Genomic DNA, 10942 nt, shown 5'->3' with positions numbered 1-10942 from the left:
GTATGTATTTATGACTTTTTAATGTACTTTTTATTATTTACAGTATGTGTTGTTAATATATGTAAAAGTCAAACAATATTTAAATAGGGTGACTTCTGAGAGAAATCATCTTGTATTCAGGGTCGCAGGGACCTGGAGCCTATCCCAGGAGACTTAGGGCACGAGGCGGGGTACGACCTGGACAGGGTGTCAATCCACCACAGGGCACACACTCACACACCCATTTACACACTACAGGCAATTTGGGAATGCCAATTAGCCTAACCTCCATATCTCTGGACTGTGGGAGGAAACCAGGTTACCCAGAGAAAACACACCAAGCACGGGGAGAACATGCAAACTCCATGCACGCAGAGACAGAAATCGAGCCTGGCCGGGAATTGAACCATTTTCATTGTAACATGAAAATCAAAGCATCTTGCTTCTTTGTCTTGAAGAATAATAGCCAGGTTCTATTGATAAATGAATGTTTACTTGGCCTGTTTAGAATTTAAAATAAATTAGAATAAATTTAGAATAAATTACCCATCCACTGATGATGTTGTGAGGGTCACCAAAAATACTACAGTACTAAAATTCCTGTTGAAAACAAGGACAAACATACTCTGATTTGATCCAATGTGATTTTATTTGAACAGTTTTAGCATTGTAGTGGTAAAAGCTTACAATGTGCTGTGGAAAGATAAACTGGTAATTAAAATGCACATGATCTGAATTGATGGAAAACTGTTTTCTTGACTTAAGGACTCTAGACAGAAGAACTCAGGTTGAAAATAGGTTAAGAGGTATTAAGACGATGTAAGGTAGAAAATGGGACTTCTCAGGGGACTAACATTGTTCTCTATTATGATCAATTATACGGGGATGAAATGTCAAACATGTAGCCCAGAAAGTGCAAGGTGAAAGTATTTAAAGGGGAAAGATGGTCAATAAAACGAGGATTTTGTATTTCAGTAGAAAAAAAAATGATGTTCTTCGCAAGATAGAAATACAGTAATGACAAACATCATGAGACATCTACAGTAGTAGTCAGTATCATGGTACAGTATATACTTTTGGGCGAGGCCTGTTATTATTAGGCTCCATGTAATTGTCACATGGACATTGAAAGGTTAGATTTGTCAAAAAAAAAAAAAAAACCTGCGGCCTGCTATTAGGGTGGCATAGTGGTTGGCAGTGTGACCTTGCACATCCTAGGTCAAGGGTTTGATTCTCGCCTCGGGAAGGTTTCCTCTGGTTACCCTAGTTTTCTCCCAAATATATGGATATTACTGTCCTATGCTAACTGGCATTAGTGTGTAAGTCTGTGTCACCTTGTCCAGGGAGTATCCTGTGCAAACTGCTGTAGCGTGAGAGTACTAGACTGAAAATCTTATATTGCAAAGCAATCAACCTTTGGGTTACATTAGTACTATTATGCTAAATCAAGTTTTTCCATCAAACAAGTCATTGTGCAAATGTGACAACAAAGTATCAAAATCAGCAGTAAGGCTGTTGAATTCATGCTTATGCAGGTTTGAGTTGGGCTAGCAAAGGTAGGATTAAGAACTGCAGGTTAACATCGATTGGCACAGCAGGAGCTATTAATGTAATTAAAGACACAGGCAATAAAGGTATTTGAACATTCATCAACTCTACAAATTGCCAAATAAATGAAGATTTTCTTATATTTTTAAAGCATAGCCAAATGCTGTTCATAATATTTGTTAGAGATTGAAGCTATCCTCCCCTTTCATACTTAGTACTTCCCAAGGACCAGACTGAAAGACCACTCAATAACAAAATTGCTATTGGTCGTATTTTAACTACTGTACAGTACATGCAGTTGCTTTGTTGACTTGGCATTAGTGGGTTTAAAATCAACAATGTGCCAAGAGAATGAGAAGGTTGTTCTTACAAGATTGAACGGGTTACAAGGTTGAACAGAACAAAGATGTTAATAAGTTAATGGTAGAAAGGGGTATTTTAAGATTCCTATCCATTTATATGTATTTAATTATTCCTATACTACTATGGTTTAAAGGCTAATATAATTCAAATAATTATAATGCTAATTTACTTCCATAGACTATTTTCAGATATTTTTTTCCTTTTTTTGCCATTTCTGTGTAATTTGTAATTTTCCAATACATTTCCAGACATGCTTAAAGATTGATATATTCGATCAAAATAAAAAAACATATTTTGTGCATAGGTTTTAGCATGAATCTATAAATCTTTATTAACTTTTAGCATTTCTGTATAGAGTTAGTGGTTATGTTTCAAATGTCTTTTACAGAAATTAATAATAATAATAAAAAAAATAATAATTAATAATAATTTCTAATTCACATAAACAGATGTGGATAGAAATTAGGATGGCAAAATGAAAGAATGATTGATTCAATATACTGTAAATTACAGTAAGGGTTGCATGGAAGAAACAGGCTTTGTTGCATTAATTTCGTGAACTCAATTGAAATGGTACACATGGCAGTGGTGTTACAGAAAAAAAACACCTGAGTTTGAAAATGGCAACAACAATGCTGTGAGTTGAGCCCAAATGCTGCATGTATGTCATCACTCACTTAATGATGCCTTCATCTGCCATCTTCAGTTCACAGCACAACTAGCTGATTCAATTAATGTTCTATCCTTCCCTCTGCTCCTCCTCAGTTTAATAGCGATTCTATACCAAGCTCCCTCAATGTTCCATGAAATTGGGCCAGATTGCAGTGTCGTTTAATTAAAGCAATCCTTGTTGCATTGAAATTGCTTCTCGTGTAATTATTTTCTTTTCTTCCACACCTAGGCACAACAGTAAAGAAACTACACTCTCAGGAACCATTTTTAATGAAATTTTATTTGTTTGTTGGTTTGTTTGTTTTTGTGCAGATTTATCTTTTTCTTGATACTTACTTCTGGTTAAAAAACATAAGAGTTGTTTACCTTTTTTGTACAAAATGTACTGTATATGCCTGTAAAAATACATAATATTATGGTTTTAGAAACCTGTAAAAAATCTTTTTCTGTAAAACAAAGTAGTTATCACTTAACAAAACCTCACAAAAACTAGTATTTAACAAAAATGTTTAACAAAATTATACTCAATTCATGGAGATAAAATGTACACTAACAGTAATGTACCATTTATTTACATAAGAAAATAATGACAAAAAATATAGGATTCGAATCGTAGTATTTACTTGATAAAATCCTAGTAACAAGCACTATTTAAGTACATTTTACTGTTGTGATATTAAGTACAAGGGAAAACATTTCTCAATTAAAAGAGCTTAAAAGTTGTAGTTTTTGCATGTCAATTTCAAACCGTGAGGCCTATCATTGCTTCTTGATAATACCAGTGATGAAACTTGTCAACCTGTTCTCCCCAAACCTCAACCGTCTACTGTATGGGTTTGTCCTAAGAATAAAATAACCCTGTTAATGAACAGGCACAATTTAAAAGAATAAAAACAAAAATCTTAAACATTGAGCCACAATTTAATATAACATTACAAAAATAGGGGGAAAATTACCAGTTTTATCTATTGAAAATTTAATTATCGACTTCTACTTTGCCTGAATGAGTGTAACATTCCATCGTTTACACTCCACTGTCTCAATTTACACTCCATCTCAAGTGTGATGCCTCGCCTGTACTGTTCTGGACCATGTTGATAGAAACACACACTCCACCTCAGCCAGAACATTAAAACTACAGACAGATAAAAAGAACTTGGTCCCAACGTCTACACTTGTGGCACACAATGTGCCATAACGTTTTCTATTTTACAGGCACAATGTGGTGTGAACTTTTCAAACAGCCAAATATTAATACATGACAAGCTAGGAGTGAGAGTTGGTCAGAGATATAGATAAAAGATTCCCAGGCACATAATGGCTATATGAAACTGCACCTCTCGGACATACTGGGATTTTAAGAATGTGCTTCAGAACCAGTGTAAAGATTTAGTTTTTATATTGTTTTTGAGCTCTAATGCCACACACAGCTTTATCTGCAAGTATTCAGACCTCTTTATTATTTTGCATATTCAAATAAAAAATGTGCCCACAAATCTACAACAATAACAATAGGCAAAGTAAAAATATAGACATTTTTACTAATATAGTTAATAATAAAAAACTAAACTCTTGTGTACTACACTAAACATTTGTTTCAGACCCTTAATTAAGTGTGGTGTGAAAGGACTTTTGATAGCAGTTACAGCTCTAAGCATAATCGGGTATGTCTTCGCTAAGCTTTATTTGGAATTAAATATTTTGTAAAGGAGGGATTTCAGTTTTTTAATTATTATTTTATTTAATTAACTTGCTGAAAATAATAAATTAAAATTTCACTTGTCATGGATCTTTGTCATGTACATGGATCTTTGTCATGTCATATAGTCCTCTCCAAAAGTATTGGAATTGCAAGGCTCTGTGTTTAGCTCAAAATAGTTTGGTCGCTTCTAATTGAATCTATGAAGTTAATATCCAGTCCTTCGTCCCTGTTTAAACTCAGTCTTATTACTAATTTTTGCTAATTTTTGCTAATGCAGAGCCAACCGTGCCTTAAAATAAACACTCCCATTTCACTTCAAAAAAATTAGTGTTTTTTTTTATTAAAAAAAACCCATTTGTACTGTGCTAACATGGCTTAAATGTTGCCAATGTTGGTTTTAGCTTGACTTATTAAACCCCTTACATGAAAAAACACTCATGTATTTTTGCTTGTATATGATGCTGAGGCAGCTCAGGTGTAGAGAAGAGCATTTAAAAATTAAATGTTTTAATAAACAAATGTAAGACAAGAGTAGATAGGTAATATTTGCTGGTAAACCTCATCAACCACGTTCACATTTTAAATACTGATTGTTACTGTCTTTTTACCTTTATTTTGAGTTTGCTGAATTCAATTGAATTGAATTGAACTTTAATTATGATGTTTGTTGATGTTAGCTCTAAAAAAAAAGATTCAAAGCATGCATTCCTGTTGGGCTTTTTGTATAGTATTGGTCAGAGTTTAACAGCTTTAAACTTTGTTGCCAGATTTTTTCCCGGTTTTTATTTATTGTTTATTTTTTTACAGAGTAGAAAATCTACAACAATCTGTGCTAGACCAAGGCCAGGATAATAGTGAAGGGCCTTAGCCACCCTAACAATGAATTGTAGTCAGGAAGGCACATCGACTCCCTGAGGGCCAACACAAAAAGGCTGAGAAGGAGCTTCTTCCCACAGGCTATTTGGGCCCTTAACCAGAATACTACAAAAGACTAAATTCACTACACTACATTCCTCCTAATGAATCATAATCATGATGTAGCACATTTCCTGAACAATTTACATTTCTTGTTTGCATACAGTTCATTTGTACATAAAAATGAGGACTAACCTGCATCACGACACAATCACACTGCTGCTGAAACACAGTTCATTTCATTCATGTTTCAATCATACTGCTGCTGTCATAACAACACACCATATTTTTACACTTCTATACTTTTGTTGTGTATTTTTAAAATATATTTAATAATCCTTGATTGTTGTACCACATAGAGTAAATTGTAAGGTGTGTCTACCAAGGAGAACCTCCCTGAGACATCATGAGAAAGAAATCTTAAGATGAACCAGACGTTTGTGAGATAATAAATCATTGCTACTGTATACTATGTAGTCAAGAAGTGCAATTGTTTAAACTGGAACTTTCGCCTCGCAGGTCCAGATCTCTGATTTAAACTTGAGCTCAGATTACTATTTGTGCAGCGATTTGCATTTTCGTCCAGTGACTGTGCCAATTTCCTTTGGGTTTTCTTGGTTAATTTACAGATGATGCATGTGAGATTGATTTGGCTAGTCTGAAAGCATGGACTTGCAGTGCTGGTGCCCTGTGATGTATTGGTGGTCCATGTGTATAGTTCTTCCTTTTACCCAGTATTCTTAAAATGAAGGTTAACTTAAACCCTGACTAAGATAAAGCAGTTACTAGAGATGAATGACTGAATGAATTAACTATATTTCTGTAAAATATATTTGTTTTGCTATCTTTCTAATTAAAAACCTAATAGAGTTAAGGTTTATGAATTGATTCCCACCTATCACTATTAATGTGTTCTCAGTAAAAGTGAGCATCATCAAAAGCATCATACTTTTAAATAAATACTAGCCATTCTAAAATCAATTTCAAACTTTCCAATTACAATATACTGCAGAGGTATGGTTTTCTTAGACAATAGCAGATAGGTGAACAATTGTTATTAAGTGAATCTGCTTCCTGGGCCCAATATTTTTCCCAACATAGTTTGACCTCAGACAAACTTACTGGATGCACTGATTCCCTGCACCCCCTTTCTGCACATGTCTGGAATAAATTAACCCATTGGTCACCAGTCCCTCGCTATCGCTTCCTGCTGAAAATGTTAACAATGGCCTGAATGTAGTGAATGACAATGTTATCACATCAGTGGTGTTTTTATTGCCCAATGTCACAGGCATGTTCCAGGACTCACAGTGTAAGAGTGTTTCTGGGAGGATGAAGAATCATTTTTACACATGAACTGGCCACCACATTGTCTGCTGTAATTAAAGCTTAACGTGGTCTAACCATATCTTTAGTAAGTAATATTTGTTTTCTTTTTGGATGGGCAGTGTATTAATAAAAAAGAATGATAATCTTGATATGAGATTTAGTGTATAAAAGAGCTCATGTAGAGAAAGATTAAAACAATAGCTCCATCTGCTGGATATAGCCTACCTACCATGAAGCGATGAACTATGCTACTATACTTTATTATGCCACAGGTTGTTAACATTTATAATGCTTTATAATCCCGACAGGTGGAGAATTGACTGCTTCAGTTAACTGCAGTGTCCAGGCAGCCTTATATACAGTATGATCAATATACAGGCAGTTCTTGTATTGTCAACATAGCTTCATAAATAGATGACAGTAAAGAAAAAACGAGTAATAAAACATCACAACCCATGATGCACATGTCATTTAAAATTAATGAATGAATAAAACTAGTTATTAAATGAAGACGTCCTTAATAATCCTTAAGGACACAGTAACATCTGTAATTTATCTATACCGATCGTTGTAGGTACTGTACAGAATTTAAATGCAGACTATATTTTACATTACGGTATATTTTATCTAGTTCCATTTAATACACTGATAGATAATATTTTGCCGCAAAGTAAAGCTCAAAAAGCAACTTCTGCTTGAGGATGTTTTTGCACTGAAATTGGCATAACAAAGGCGATTGATGGCACATAATATCTGGAACAAATATCTGCCCATACAGATCAGTATTTCCTTTGTCATTTAATCACGCATAATGCTCCCCCATCAAAAATCTCTTGGGGCATTAATCACTTACCACAACTGTGAATAGACGCGGCAGCAGAGACAGATTAAATCCCCATAAACATTCACACCTCAAAACAATACTAAAAAAGTTCCAGAGGGTCGGCTCTTGTGAACTACTGTATTTTACTGGTTAGATTTTTGCCCTAGTTTGGTTCATTTGGTTTAACGCATATTCATGTGCTGTGTGTTTGAAAGAGAGAGCTTATATTGACTTGGATTACTACTACTATTAATAATAATATTTTTTGTTATGTAAATTAAAGCCATGGTTCTCAATCGTCATCATCAATCATCATTTCAGGTGTTATTTGTGTGTGCGTGTGTGTGAGAGAGAGAGAGAGTGCGCGCGTGAGAGAGCTTACAGTATATTGTGATTTGTCCAAGATTGCTAAAGCCTGGCTTACTTCTACTAATAAAAATTATTTCAATTAAACCCATTTGTCTTAATCACAAATTAAGCCAACGCTGTAAGCAAACGACACAACAAATTATACATTCTAAAGATCAAGTTTATTTGAACATTAGAAAAAAATATATACAAAAAAAACACTCACAAATTATTGCTAAAGCCAGCCCGTTGCTGTTCGGGGTCAAGTTTACGAGGGCTTCTCAGTCTTTCGTTAATTTTACTTCTAACTCGGAACCAGTGGTCCGCTGTCAGATCCGGAAATCTCTGTATGACAAACTCGTGCACCTTGTCTTTTAAATTCTTGGGCAATTTGGCTTTGCCGTTTGTCCCACTCCAGTTTACCTGCTTTGCCCAGCTCTGGTAGGCCTCAAATGGACTGAGTGCCATGAAGACACTGGCTGCATACACATCAGGGCGATGCTCTCCTCGCTGGAAACACTCTTTGTAAATTGTCTCCTCCCTTTCAGCAGTCAGAGACCTGAGAGACACATCTGGAAGTTGTGTGCTTTTCTTAAGGTTAAGGCTGCGAGGACAGTCAGGAGTGGAAGTTAAAAATGCAGGTGAGATGGTCTGTTCAGCATTACACTCATCCGAGTCTGGGGACACAAATAGCCGACGCCCACAGGAGGGGCGTGGGGGCGCAGAGGTGAGATGCTGACACATTGGAGGAATGGAGGTTCTCTGGTTTTCTAGCCGTTCCAGTCTCTGGGTCACAGCCTCCAGCTGAGTCTTTAGGGCCGCGATTTCGATCTGATTATGACTGGCCGCACACCTCAGAGGTGTCCTCTGCTTTCTCTTTTTGGTGGCTGAGGAGGGCATCTGTGTCCAGAGAAACATAAATCAGTCACAAATAATGAAACCAGATCATAATACTGTACACAATATTAGCACTTAACATATCTGAACTCACACTCCAAAAAAGGAACAATTTGCTTACCGTAGCTGAAACACGTTGTGGTCTCCGTGTCTTGTAAAATCTGACCGTTCTCATTCTTAGGGTTGTCAATCAATAGAATTAAGGAATCGATTTAATTCTTTTAAAAAATGTGCGCTATTTATTTGGGACCTGGATTGCGATACTGAACAAATAGAACCCGATTGGTTAGCAACCTGTGAATATTTTAGCCAACCAGAATGAGTTAGTTGGAACACGCCCATTCGTGCGCTATTACATTTTGCACGGATCGTCAGGTTTGCCGACAGGTTGAAAGAACCTTCTTCAAACACAGCATTTAGCACCAGTCAGTAGTGGGGAAGTCGGTACATTCTCCAGTGGGGTTTATCACCTTACCTTTCTCACCTTTCACCCCTGCTAAGGATGTCTTTGTTCTTTTAATGTGGTTCTTAAAACCTAAAGCATTTTTAAACTGAGAAAAAATAAATATGGGGCGCTTAAGCACACGCAAACGTTAAGTGTTTAATTGGCCAGAACTAGAAAACTAGTGTTTAGGACTGCTTCTCATAGGTTTAATCAACGATTTACAAGACAACGGTTAAAGTCCCACAGGTAAGCATTTGTGGGTGGAGCGATGTGTCTGTGTGCGCTCCTGCATTTCTCAGTTAGCTTTAACACAAACACATTTGCGTAAAGACGCCACCCCACCACAACCACCAAAAAAACACAGAGCAATTAGCACCACATCATAGTCGGTATTCTCCATTCAGGTTTCTCACCCTTCAAGTTTGTCCTTTCTCTTTTTATGGAGTTCTTAAAACCCCAAACATTTATTTATACTGAGAAAAACTAATTATGGGTCACATAAGCGCAAACTAGCACAGATACATATGATCAAGAGTTTAACTTCTGTTTTTGTTTGTTTCTATGACCAACAACTTTGTTTTAAATAGTTAAAGAATAATAATAAGAATGGGCTACTACTACTACTAAAAATAATAAGAATAATTAAAACAAAGTTGTCATTTTTTGCCAACTGAAGTAGTTGGTTCAAGTAAATGTTTTTTAATACATCAAACAATTCTCCCACAATTAAAACACGCAAACATGACTTTAAAAAATTATTTTTCCAAAACTAGTCAAAGTTAAAACAGGTGAATACATGTTGTATTTTGCTTAACGGTCAGTAAAATACCCGGATAACACCAGCTGCTTATCAGTCTCTATCTGGTTCTTTTATATTAATATATATATATATATTTAAAAACTATCAAAGATGGAACAGTTTAAGTCTTTGTTTCACCCAAAGTGTCAGACGTTTTTGCAATTCTATGTTCAGAATATAGACCTGACCAAACATCATTCTAAAGCTGTTGCACTGTGATGCAATTCCTACTACAGCTCCTTCAACAGCTTGATCACCAGCTCCTTCAACGCCTGACCCCATCTTTCACAACTGAACTTTGCTTAAAGGGAACAGGAGAATTTAGTGAAGACAAAAATAAATAAACGTTACAGAATGTCTAGTTGTGATAAAAATAAAATATATTAATAAAGCTATTTAACACAGTGCGTAAAATACCGTTTTGGGAATTCTGAAATGTAAATAAACTGCCTGTGCTAATGTTAACCATTGAACTTTGTTAGTGTAAGGCACTGTATGTTTGTATTAGTGTCTGCATTAAATTAACCGAGAATTTTCTTACTGCGCTTTTCATACAAATAAGTTAAGCAATATAACATTTGTATATGAGCATTAGTTCAATATAACTTATCGAGTATTGAAGCCCCCCCCCCTTTACTGATAAACACTTCAGAGTTTTTATCCAGCTTTTCATTAACTAAGCGCTTGCCCTACCATGCAAATTCACGAGCCAAAGTGGGGAAAATATAAACCTGGTTATGAATGTTTAGCTAGCTCCTGTACATCTGGCCTCAGCTTGTGTCTCTCATGGACTGCATCACATTATATTCCAGTCGCAGAAATAACCTGCAGATTAATTCTTATCCAAAGAATAAATCAATTCTGAATTTATCTAAATCCAGACAACACTTATTCACATTTTCAGAGAGCACAAACACACTTCTTATAATTTTTTCGAGTAGTGCAGCTTTTGTAATAGCGACATTAATAGTGTTTTCGAAGCTTTAGCATCTTTTTGATGGAAAGAGGAGTGACATTATGAATTTGTGACACTGACAGTAAGCTATAATGTTAACTCCAGACTTGGTAAACAGATCATTAAGTTCTAAAGTCACATCTGGCCGCTTCTGGTGCTGCCAGCGA

This window comes from Clarias gariepinus, chromosome 24 (assembly GCF_024256425.1).
Source record: "Clarias gariepinus isolate MV-2021 ecotype Netherlands chromosome 24, CGAR_prim_01v2, whole genome shotgun sequence".
NCBI lineage: Eukaryota > Metazoa > Chordata > Actinopteri > Siluriformes > Clariidae > Clarias > Clarias gariepinus.
Note: the sequence above shows the minus strand (reverse complement) of the source record.